Below are 13,305 nucleotides of genomic sequence, written 5' to 3' on the forward strand. Positions count from 1 at the left end.
TTGGCATCAGGTGATCTACTAAGCACGGTGGCAATATACAGCCTCGACATACTCCTTTTCCTAATTGGAACCAGTCTGTTGTTCCATGTCCAGTTCTAACTGTTGCTTCCTGACCTGCATACAGATTTCTCAAGAGGCAGGTCAGGTGGTCTGATATTCCCATCTCTTTCAGAATTTTCCACAGTATATAGTGATCTACACAGTCAAAGGCTTTGGCATAGTCAATAAAGCAGAAATAGATGCCTTTCTGGAACTTTCTTGCTTTTTCGATGATCCCAGTGGATGTTGGCAATTTGATCTCTGGTTCCTCTGCTTTTTCTAAAACCAGCTTGAAAATCTGGAAATTCATGGTTCACATATTGTTGAAGCCTGACTTGGAGAATTTTGAGCATTACTTTGCTAGCATGTGAGATGAGTGCAATTGTGTGGTAGTTTGAGCATTCTTTGGCATTGCCTTTCTTAGGGATTGGAATGAAAACTGACCTTTTCCAGTCCTGTGGCCACTGCTGAGTTTTCCAAATTCATTGGCATATTGAGTGTAGCACTTTCACAGCATCATCTTTCAGGATTTGAAATAGCTCAACTGGAATTCCATCACCTCCACTATCTTTGTTTGTAGTGATGCTTCCTAGGCCTACTTGACTTTGGAATCCAGGATGACAGGCTCTAGGTGAGTGATCACACTCACACTCTTGAGAAATCTGTATGCAGGTCAGGAAGCAACAGTTAGAACTGGACATGGAACAACAGACTGATTCCAAATAGGAAAAGCAGTAGATCAAGGCTGTATATTGTCACCATGCTTATTTAACTTATATGCAGAGTACATCATGAGAAATGCTGGGCTGGAAGAAGCAGAAGCTGGAATCAAGATTGCCGGGAGAAATATCATAACCTCAGATATGCAGATGACACCACCCATATGGCAGAAAGCAAAGAAGAACTAAAGAGCCTCTTGATGAAAGTAAAAGGGGAAAGTGAAAAATTTGGCTTAATGCTCAACATTCAGAAAACAAAGATCATGGCGTCCAGTCCCATGACTTCATGGCAAATAGATGGAGAAACAGTGAAAACAGTGGCAGAATTTATTTTGGGGGGCTCCAAAATCACTGCAGATGGTGACTGCAGCCAAGAAATTAAAGACACTTCCTCCTTGGAAGAAAAGCTATGACTAACCTACAGAGCATATTAAAAAACAGAGACATTACTTTGTCAACAAAGGTCCATTTAATCAAGGCTATGGTTTTTCCAGTAGTCATGTATGGATGTGAGAGTTGGACTATAAAGAAAGCTGAGCACCAAAGAATTGATGCTTTTGAACTGTGGCGTTGAAGACTCTTGAGAGTCCCTTGGGCTGCAAAGAGATCCAACCAGTCCATCCTAAAGGAGATCAGTCCTGGGTGTTCATTGGAAGGACTGATGTTGAAGTTGAAACTCCAGTACTTTGGCCACCTGATGCGAAGAGCTGACTCATTGGAAAAGACCCTGATTCTGGGAAAGATTGAGGGCAGGAGAAGGGGATGGCAGAGGATGAGATGGTTAGATGGCATCACTGACTCAATGGACATGAGTTTGGTTAAACTCCGGAGTTGCTGATGGACAGGGAGGCCTGGTGTGCTGCAGTTCTTGGGGTCACAATGAGTCAGACATGACTGAATGACTGAACTGAACTGAAATGATCTACTCGGCAGACTCTTGGCACCCTTTTGCTCTGTCTTTGTTATAAATAGATAAGCATATCAACCATTCCTAAGACAGTCATGGTACTAACGAGTTAGAACCCACAGGGATGAGTTTGTATTACAACACCAGGTAAACCATCTAATCTAGCAAATGGGTAATAAAGAAACAAAAATATGAGTTACAACCTAAGACCAACTGCAGCACAGTAGTTTTCCCTAATAAAACATAGTGGTTAAAATCCTGGAGGAGCTCTTTCTGAAACTTATGTAAAGAAGTTACATTCAAGCTGCTCAAGAGATGGGTTGTAGAAGATGGTATAGTGTATAACATAGGTAACTTTAGGACGGAGACACTTTCCAAGTTGTGGAGAGTGTTCAGCTGAATAACTGCCCTAGAAATTGAACTTTCCTGAGCCATACTAGTATATATGCATATGTAAACATTATACATATATAAATCTTTTTTTAATTTTATTTTATTTTTAAACTTTACAATATTGTATTAGTTTTGCCAAATATAGAAATGAATCTGCCACAGGTACACCTGTGTTCCCCATCCTGAACCCTCTTCCCTCCTCCCTCCCCATCCCCTCCCTCTGGGTCGTCCCAGTGCACCAGCCCCAAGCATCCAGTATCATGCATCAAACCTGGACTGGCGACTCGTTTCATACATGATATTATACATATACATATATAAATCTTATATCCATTTATGTATTACATATTAAATATGTAAAATTAAATTTAAAAAAGAGGTTGAGCTAAATTAAATGCAGAGTAAATCTTATTTTATTATTTAATGATCAATTTCCTTCCTATGGTATTTTTCCAGCTTTATTGGAGATATAACTAATATAGAAAAATTTCACATATTTAATATATCCATAACCTCCAAAATAATTCTTGTGTCTTCTTGTTTTATTTTTGATTTTGTGGTAAGAATACAACATGAGATCTACCCTCTTAACAAGTTTTCAGATGCACAGAATGATATGCACTAAAGGCAGTTAGGTTATCCAGGAGATCTCTGGAACTTATTTATCTCATATAATTATAATGTTATCCCCACTGCCCTGTCACTTCAGTTCCTGTCAAGCATCACCCTATTCTCTGCTTCTACAGTTTGATCATTTCAGACACCTCATATAAGTAGAATCAAGCAGTTTTGTCCTATGACTTCTTTCACTTGCCATAATGTCTTTTAGGTTCACTCATGTTGTCCAAATATAGGGTTTCTTTCCGTTTCTTTAAAATACGGAATTATATTCTGCTGTATGTATATATCACATTTTTTCTTCATTCATCTGTCAATGGACATTTGAGTTGTTTCTACATCTAGGCTATTGTGAGTAATGTAACAATGAAAATGAGAGTGCAGGGATCTTTTTGAAATATTGATTTGAAGTCCTTCAGATATATACTAAGAAGACAAATTGCTAGATCATATGGTAGTTTTATTTTTAATTCTTTGAGGAAACTCCATACTATTTTCTATAGTGGCCAAACCATTTTACATTCTCACCAGTAGTGTCTAAGAGTTTAAATTTCTCTCTACATTTTGTCAACCTTTCTTATCTTTTTTTTTTTTCTAACTGATAATCACCATCCTAACAGGTATGAAGTGAAATCTCATTGTGGTTTTGATTAGTAGAGGTCAAATCACCAACATATGCTGGATCATAGTAAAAACAAGTGAATACCAAAAAAAAAAAAAAAAAAAATCTACTTATGTTTCTTTGACTACGCCAAAGCTTTTGACTGTGTGGATCACAACAAACTGTGGAATATTCTTAAACAGATGGGGATATCAGAAAACCTTACCTGCCTCCTGAAAAACTTGTATGCAGACAAGAAGCAATAGTTAGAACCAGACATGGAACAATGGATTGGTTCAAAATTGGGAAAGGAATATATACTGTTGAAGCAATATATTGTCAATATATAGTCAAGGCAGGATATTGTCACCCTGCTTATTTAACTTATATGCAGAGTACATCATGTGAAATGCTGGGCTAGATGAATCACAAGCTAAAATCAAGATTGCCGGGAGAAATATCAGTAACCACAGATATGTAGATAATACCACTTTAATGGCAGAAAGTGAAGAGGAACTAAAAAGAGCCTCTTGATGAAAGTGAAAGAGAAGAGTGAAAACTTGACTTAAAACTTAACATTCAAAAAACAATGATCATAGTATCTAGTCATATCACTTCATGGCAAATAGCTGGGGGAAATGTGGAAACAGTGTCATATTTCATTTTGTTGGGCTCTAAAATCAATGCAGATGGTGACTGCAACCATGAAATTAAAAGACACTTGCTCCTTGGGAGAACAGCTATGTCAAACCTAGACAGTGTTTTAAAAAAGCAGAGACATCACTTTGCTGACAAAGGTCTGTCTAGTCAAAGGTAGGATTTTTCCAGTAGTCGTGTGTGGATGTGAGAGTTGGACCATAAAGAAAGCTGAGCACTGAAGAATTGACGTTTTGGAACTGTAGTGCTGGAGAAGATCTTGAGAGTCTCTTAGACTTCAAGGAGATCAAACCAGCCAATCCTAAAGGAAATAAACCCTGGATATTCATTGGAAGGACTGATGATGAAACTCAAGCTCCAACACTTTGTCCACCTGATATGAAGAGCTCATTGGAAAAGACCCTGATGCTGGGAAAAATTGAGGGCAAGAGGAAAAGGGGACGACAAGGATGAGATGGTTGGATGGTATCACTGATTCAATGGACATGAGTTTAAGCAAGCTCTGGGAGATAGTGATGGATAGAGAAGCCTGGGGTGCCACAGTTCACAGGATTGCAAAGAGTTGGACACGATGTAGTGACTGAACAACAGTTTATTAGTGATGTTGAGCACCTTTTCATATACCCGCTGGCTATTGTATATATTCTTTGAGGAAATGTCCATTCAAGGCCTTTGTAAAGTTTTAAATCAAGATATTTGTGTTTTTTGCCATTGAGTTGTAGGAGTTCCATATATGCACTGGAAATCAATTTCTTTTCAGACATACAATTTGAAAATATGTCTTCCTGCTTTGTAGGCCCTGGTGATTCTTAGCATGAATCCAACACACCCTCAGGAATAACCTTAAGGAAATTTGGGGAAAAAAACATTTATTACTTACAAGTTCTGGAAATTACGTGCCACACTTTGGGCCACACAGCAAGGTCACAGGTAGAGAGAAAGGGAGAGAGAATGCATAAACTCGAGATTCTGCTTCTGTTTGCAGTCAAGAGTGGGGGCCTAGGGTTTCATGGGATTACTGTTGATAAATTTAAAATATAAGAATGAGAATTCAAAGTGCAGGAAGAAAAAAGAAAAATAGCCCAAATGGCTAGTTATCTAAACCAAACAGTATGTTGGGGGAAAAGAAAAAGGCCTTAAGTGGTGTTCAGCCTGGCTTTTTAACTAGTTGTGTGGCTGGAAATGTGTTTATTCAATATAACTGTCATAGAAGTACCTCTTTGAAGTGGATGCCTCTGCAATCAAAGCTTAAGTCAGGCATTTTCATTAAAGCAAAGAAAATTCAATTGTCAGGGCTTACACTAAAATTCTCTTGACTGTGTCCTTGGTTGTGCAGAAGTCTTTTTTAGTAACTTAGTTCCATTGTCTACTTTTGCTTTTGATGCCTGTACTTTAAGTGTTATATCCATGAAATCATTGTAAAAATCAATGTCATGCAGTTTTCCCATAGATTTTCTTCTAGGAGTTTTATAGTTTCATCTTTTACATTTAAATTTTCATACTCTATTTTGAGCTAATTTTGCATGGGGATATAGTTTCCCAAGAACATTTGTTAAAGAGATTATCCTTTCCTTGTATATTCTATGCATTCTTGTGGAAGGACAGTTTTCCACACATGCACCCATTTATTTCTGCGCTCTCTATCATTGGTCTGTGTGTTTGTCTTTATGTCAGTACAGTATTATTTTAATTACATAAAACATTTATAATATGTTTTGAAAACAGGAAGCATATATTGCCTCACATTTTGTTCTTTTTCAAGATCACTTTAGCATTTTTGGGTCTTTTGCTGTTCCATATGAATTTTAGGTTTGTTTTTTTCTATTTATGTTAAAGTGCTATTGGAATTTGAAAAAATTCCAATATCTGTAAAAATCTGAAAAATTCCAAAAATCCGTAGATTGTTTTGGATAGTATGGACATCTTAACAGTTTTGCATGTGGATACCTTTTCATTATATGTGTCTTTTAAAATTTCTCTCATCAACGTATTGTAGTTTTCAGTGTATAAATATTTTGTCTTCTTGGTCAAGTTTATTCCTAAGAATTTGATTATTTTTATGCTATTATAAATAAGATTGTTTTATTAATTTCCTTTCTGATGGTTCATTGTTGTTGTTTAGTCACTCAGTCATGTCTGACTCTTTGTGACCACATGGATGACAGCACACCGGGCTTCCCTGTCTTTCACTGTCTCCCAGAGTTTGCTCAAATGTCCATCGAGTTGATGATGCCATCCAACCATCTCATCCTCGTCACCCTCTTCTCCTCTTGCCCTTAATTTTTCCCAGCATCAGGGTCTTTTCCAATGAATTGGCTCTTTGTATCAGGTGGCCAAAGTACTGGAGCTTCAGCTTTAGCGTCAGTACTTCCAGTGAATATAAAGGGTTGATTTCCTTTAGGACTGACTGCTTTGATCAAACACAAAATCAGTTGTGTTACTGTACATTGACAAAGAAGGTTGAATGCCGAAGAATTGATGCTTTTGCACTGTGGTACTGGAGAAGACCCTTGAGGGTCCCTTGGACAGAAAGGAGATCCAACCAGTCATATATTTAGGTGCTCCGATGCTGAGTGCATGTGAAAGTGAAGTTGCTCAGTTGTGTCTGACTCTTTGCGACCCTATGGACACCAGGCTCCTCTGTCTGTGGGATTTTCTAGGAAAGAGTACTGGAGTGGGTTGCCATTTCCTTCTCCAGGGATTCTTCCCTACCCAGGGATCAAACCCAGATCTCCCGCATTGTAGACAGACACTTTACTGTTTGAGCCATCTATAACTGTTATATTTTCTTAATGAATTGACTCTATTAGCATTATATAATGATCTTTGTCTCTTGTGATAAAGGGATTTAGGAGTCCTGTGCCAGCAATGGAGATGAAATTCAAATATACATTTTTTGTTGTTTTAAATCATGATATTATATGAGTTACATAAATCATCTTATGTTTAGAATAGCTTTTCTTTTAAACCTATATGAACCCAACTTTAAGCTAAGTTAGTTACTCGCTCAGTTGTGTCCAACTCTTTGTGGTTCCATAGGCTGTAGCCTACCAGGCTCTTCTGTCCACAGAATTCTCCAGGCAAGAATACTAGAGTGGGTTGCCATTTCCTCCTCCAGGGGATCTTCCCAAGTCAGGAATCACATCTGTGTCTCCTGTATTGCAGGCAGATTCTTAATTGTCTGAGTCGCCAGGGAACCCATAAAACTCATTTTTATTTCCCAAACATACTTTATGTTATTGATGTCACTACTTGCATATTTTTATATTGTGTATTCATTAACTAGTTCTTGTCACTAGTTATTCTTAACCATTTTGTTTTTTTAACTTTTATACTGGTGTTAACAGTGATTTTTAGACCACCTTACCTGTCTCCTGAGAAACTTGTATGCTGGTGAAGAAGCAATAGTTAGTTGTGGCATGTGAACTCAGTAGTTTCAACTTCTGGACTCTAGAAGACAAGCTTAATAGCTGTGGTGCACGGGCCTAGTGACGTGTGGGATCTTCCCGGACCAGGGATTGAACCCATCTCTCCAGCATTGGCAAGTGGACTCTTCACCACTGTGCCACCAAGGAAGGCTCAAACATAGCTTTTTACTGAGGACTACTCAGTACCAGTCACCAGAGTATCTCAAAAATTCATTATAGCAAGCCTGTATATGCTAAATATATATTACACATTTAGAAACAAAGATTTAAAATGGTGTGTGACTGACAATCAGTTACATGGGTAGCAAGTCGCACAGTGAGGATTCAAACTCCCATGAGAGTAGCCTTCATTTACAGAATTGCTATCTATATTTGACTTTTAAGAGCAAATATATTTTGAAATTGCATTGAGTATGGAATAAATGAATTTTGTTATACACATTTTTTGAGAGATAACTTGAATGACACCATGAGCCGGAATAAAACCCTGACAGTTAAACTCCCAAAGTCTTGAAATAGAAAGAAAAAAATTAATGTTCTTTTCTAGCATATGTTTTCCTTTGTTTAAATAATTTATATATTGCCTTTATTTTATGTGCAGCACTTTATAACTATGGAAATTGATACATTGTTACCTCATGAAGATGTTATGAAGACTAACAACAGCAACAAGCATTAAATATTTTTAATAAAAATGCTTGTATTTTAGTGACAGTAGTATTTTGCTTTCAAAAGTATTCCTTCATAGTAAATGCTGCTTGTTTTGCAATCATTTAAATTCATATATGATTTTCCAGACTTATAGATTAGATTGTGGAATTTTGAAATAAGATCTATTGTTTGTCCAGCATTTGAATGTGTAATAATTTGACCATACTAATACTGGCAGAACATATAATATTGGGAGGATTATTAAATGTTGAGATCTGCAAAACAAGTTAAGTTGAAGTTATTCATCACAGATGTTTAAAAAATCAGATCTATTTCAACATTTAACCATATTCACCAGCCTTAAATCTTATATTTGGCATTCATTTTGGCAACAAGAAAATGTATAAGACTGTCATATAAAAATAACAAAAATACTGTTTATAATTCAGAAATCTGTTTTGTATGAGTCTTCAGATTTTTGAAGCACATGCATTTGATTTCAGAATTAAATGAATTGGTACATATGGCAGAGGCATAAAACAGATTACACATGGTTATCTGGAAATAATATTCATTTTAAATAAAAAATATTGACAAATGCCATTGGGATGGATGACTCTATATAGACATCATTGAGGTGAAAAAAGGATTCACTTATTTTGGAAAGTGCACTGATATATGTGGTCAGTTTTATTATTTATATTAGGAAGTAATAAGCATCAAAGGAAAATTATTTACATATTCTCATTTTACTACCAAAATTAAATTTTAAAGTTCATGAAATTGCTATGTGTAGATTTTAAAGAGTAAATACTCCCTATAGATAAGCTAAAATCCTTACCTTCAGCCACCTTATTTTATTAGGAACAGCCAATGTGAATTAATTAGGAACAGCCAACACAATTACTACTCAAATGATAGTTGGGACACCATATACAGTGAAACATCACTGGGATATATTCTTGATGTCGTAACTTCCTTTGGCCATGGTATGTAGTTCACTAAAATGTAAAAGATACCATCTTCAACTTCTATTGATAGAGATGTTGATATTGTCCTGCAACACTTTGCAGGAAAGTCTTGTGTAATTTCTGCTGACACAGGAGCTTAGTAAATGCCAAATCCATTCAATTAACAAGAAAAAAGATACAGAGAGTAAAGTATCTTGACAAAGGTCCAACAGATATTTAAGGTTTTACTCTGAATCATTCTGTTCTCTTTTCCTCTCTTGTATCTTTGGATAATTATGAAAAAGAACCATGATAGTTTTCTGTTAGCAGAACCAGGATAGTTTCTGTGAGCATAGCTAACCACAGGATATTTTTAACACAGATGGACATGATTGTACAAGGCAATTGTCCTTGCTGGATTGGGGTTCATTTAGATTTGATTTTACTTTTCTTTTAAACAGCATGGGTCTATCATCTCTGAGTTGACTCCTTCAGCACTCTAACAGACCAAACTTTTCATATAAAGATTTTCTTTCATCATGGATTTGTGCTAAATTTAGATTCTTCTCAAGTTCTGTATGTTATTTCATAACGTGCAGAAAAATATCCAGTCATCACTGTGGGGTAAGTGTGAGCTAGACTGACTATGAAAATAAACTTTTCTATCCCTCTCTCACCCCCAACTTTCTATAATACAGTGGCCCATCTGTGAGGTAAGAGGAACCAACACCACTTTTAAACAGAGACTAATTTTTAGCCACTCGTGTATTAGGAAAAAAACAACTGTGAAATCAATGTCAAAGTGCTTAGTCATTTCTTTCTTAAAATAATTGACCTAAAGTTCAGAAAAGTGCAAGAAAGACAAACCATTAGGCACAGTAAGAGAGGGATTACATTCAACAACGATTTTCTTTTAAATGTATTAAGTATTTCTGATGTGTGCAAGAGTTTCCCACCCCCGTAATAATTTCTCATTCACTAAGTCTAAGTAGATACAATGGCTTTAGTGTGTTTGGAGAGATTGTTCATATATGTATCATCTCTCTCTCTCTCTCTTATGAATGCCAAATCATTTCAAAGATGATGAAACTTCTCAAAAATCTACTTCTTTCACCTAATTCTACCCATAGTAATTTAAGTCTTACAATCGAGTCTCTATTATTGTTTCTGTTAGGGACTATTTTTGACAATATTAAGGGAGATTTATCAGCATCACACAATGTTTAATAAAGCTCCATGAACTCTGAAGATTGTCTAGAACATTTATGTTCTCCTACTATGCTACTGGGGCTTCTCTGGTAGTTCAGCTGGTAAAGAATCTGCCTGCAATGCAGGAGACCTGGGTTTGATCCCTGGGTTGGGAAGATTCCCAGGAGGACGGCATGGCAACCCACTCCAGTATTCTTGCCTGGAGAATTCCCATAGACAGAGAAGCTTGGTGGGCTACAGTCCACGAGGTCGCAAAGGGTTGGACATGACTGAGCGATTAAGCACAGAACAGCACTATACCACCATACCCCTAATCAATTATCAAATTATTCTCTCAGTTTCCCAGACAAGCCAATATGGCCAAATGGGCAATCTAAAATACTACTACAAAGAATGTGACTATTTTTTCTCTAAACTGTTTTCGTCTTGTTTTTGAAAGACTTGAGATCAGAGCAAATAATACAAACATGAACAAATATCTTCAAATGCCATTTTTCTAAATGTAACAAGATGGGAAATGTAATACAGGTACTTGTGCTCCAAATAAAAGACCTATATGTCAGGAAAACTGTCGCATTCCATTACAATTTGAATCTACATATAAACAGTTGGCAAGGACTGGTTGAAAGATGGTGTAGGAAACAAGTCATTCCCTGTGAAATTGAAGGTAGTGAGGTGGTTCTCTTTCTGCTTCCCTCTATCCTTTTGCTCTTTTAGCATTACGCTTCCTTCCACTAAATTCATCTCCTGTAAATTCACGGGCAGGTACCTAGGAGACTCCAGACCTGGCTAATAGCTACAGGTTAGAGGGGTAAGATATAATTAATTATTCCTTACTATGAATCCACTATATTTCCTTCCAGGGCATTAATTCAGACTCAGGTTATGCTTCTCTGGGCAGGGGCCAGAGGAATTCAGACCACAGAGTACAGAGAGCATAAGGTAGTAATAACTCTATTCACCCAAACCACTTTGCCTGAAAGGACCCATTCACTGCTGTGAACAGGCCTGAGATGTGACCAGAAGGTGGGACTTCCTAGACTGACTGCATCATTTCTCACCTCCCAGAACAGTATCAGACCATAGAATTCTCTATAAATCAGGAGAGCTATTGAAAAACAGCTTGGAACACCATTTCTACATATTCCTGCAAGCATTAGAACTCTCTCTAGGTCTTGCATTGACTTAGGATTCTGCTAGCTTCACAAATGATGTACTTCCAAACTCTGTATTCATTTTACTATTTTACATTTAAGAGAAGACCTCGCAAATAAATTTAAAAATATACAAAGAATTGGACAAAAAGAATTCAGGTTTTCAAAAAAAATTGTTAACTGAAAATTCCAACAGACTTTTCATTTTGTCATTTTGAGAAGATAAAAATAAACTGTTTCTAAAAAAAAAAAAAGAGAGAGAGAGAGAAGATGAAGGATAATGAAGATGATGAATTTCAGTGTATTTTTCCCTTTATTGTTGTTCAGCCCCCTTAAGGTTCTTAATTTTTAATCCTACGGTTCACATTCAAACACTGTATGATATTTAATTATTTTATTAAATTGTATTAACAACTTGAAAATATTTCTCTGCAGCTGATATAAGGCATCTCAAACATTCTGCCAGCAACATTATCAATGCAAAGTATTTTCTTAACCTATTATCTTTAAGAAGTAAATTTCTTGATGTGGGAATGGTTCTTTGTCACAGAGTGAACAGTCATGTTGAAAGTATTTTTTAGTTGCTTTCCTCATTTGATATGTCTCTTATACATGTCCTTGTACAATTAATTCCATCTTGGACTTCGTATAGTTTCTGAACACCTTCATCTCTTAAACCACATAGTTAGAATATCTTGTTAATCTCATGGGTCATGAGCCATTTTTTGATAACTAGTAGAAAATTAGATTCCTAAAAATTAATGGACATATGCACCTCATGAACTTAGCTGAGAACTCTTAAGCCTTGAAATATCTTAAAATCTCAGCATAGGTCCTGGCCAAAGCTTCCAGTTTTTACCAACAGGAAAATGTATTCATTCACTCAACCCATCTCTATTGAATCCCTAATGTATGCTGGCACCTTGTTGGGCTCTGTTCCAGAAAATTTTTGAGAAACATCTTAAGAAATATTAAAGAACAAAAAGGAGCCAATAGGAAGGGATAATTTAAATGTAGAAAAAAATGACTGAAGAACCTATACTCCAGGTTTAAATGGATTACTTGGAGGAGGAGTAAGCAGAAGGAGTTTAGAAATCTGTCCCTTCTCATTAGTTTCAATGTGGAGTGACCATATATTCAGCTCCTGAGGCCCTTTATAGGAACTGTGGGCCTAGACGCTTTGAGATCTCCGCTAGCTGCTTTCCCTGACTTTTCTCCTCTCCCTCTGCCCCCTCAACCTGGTTCAGTATGGAATCAGTTGGAAAATTAAATTACTCACCCCCTTAATGTCAGCTCCCATATATTTCTTTCTCCTCCTGCCTCAGAGTACAGTTCAGTTCTTTAAGAGACATGCCTCTGAATGAAGCTAGCGTAGAATTCAAACATTCAAGAGAGAAACCTGTCAGTTTCAGACCTCGAAGGAGAGCTTCCCTGTAAGATCAAGGATTTTGACCTCTGGGGTCTCTCCATCTCACCTTCATCCCTTTCTTTTAATTCTCTGTTTAAAAATAATAATAAAAAATGCTTTTCGGAGGAGGCAGAGCAGTGAATCCGCTGGTTCCACGTCTGCTATAAGAAGCAGATTTTTGCACAGGGATAAGGTTACCGCTGGCAGCCCAAAACTCCAGCGGTGTGGCGGTTCAGACGCTGGGCTCCTCCCCTCCCCCGCCGACGAGGAGAGGCTCACAGACGGGTGCAAGTAGACAAGTAGCTGTTTTTATTGAATACAGAAGCTCCTTGAAAACTCTGTGGACTCTGGGGCTCTCCTGCAATTCCTTTCATTCCCAAAGTGCTGGAGCCAAGCACGCGTCCCCCGTAACTCCCTCCCATTTCTTCTCCAGGATTTGGATAGGAGAGGAGGGAGGAAAGGAGTGGGGAGATGGAGGGTGGTTGGTGGGCTGGGCTTGCGGGGAGACCTGATTCTCCGGCAAAGGAAAGGGGGGCGGGCTCGGGGCCGTCCGCTAGGCGTGTGATTGGGT

Source organism: Bubalus bubalis, chromosome 6 (genome assembly GCF_019923935.1).
Source record: "Bubalus bubalis isolate 160015118507 breed Murrah chromosome 6, NDDB_SH_1, whole genome shotgun sequence".
Classification (NCBI taxonomy): Eukaryota; Metazoa; Chordata; class Mammalia; order Artiodactyla; family Bovidae; genus Bubalus; species Bubalus bubalis.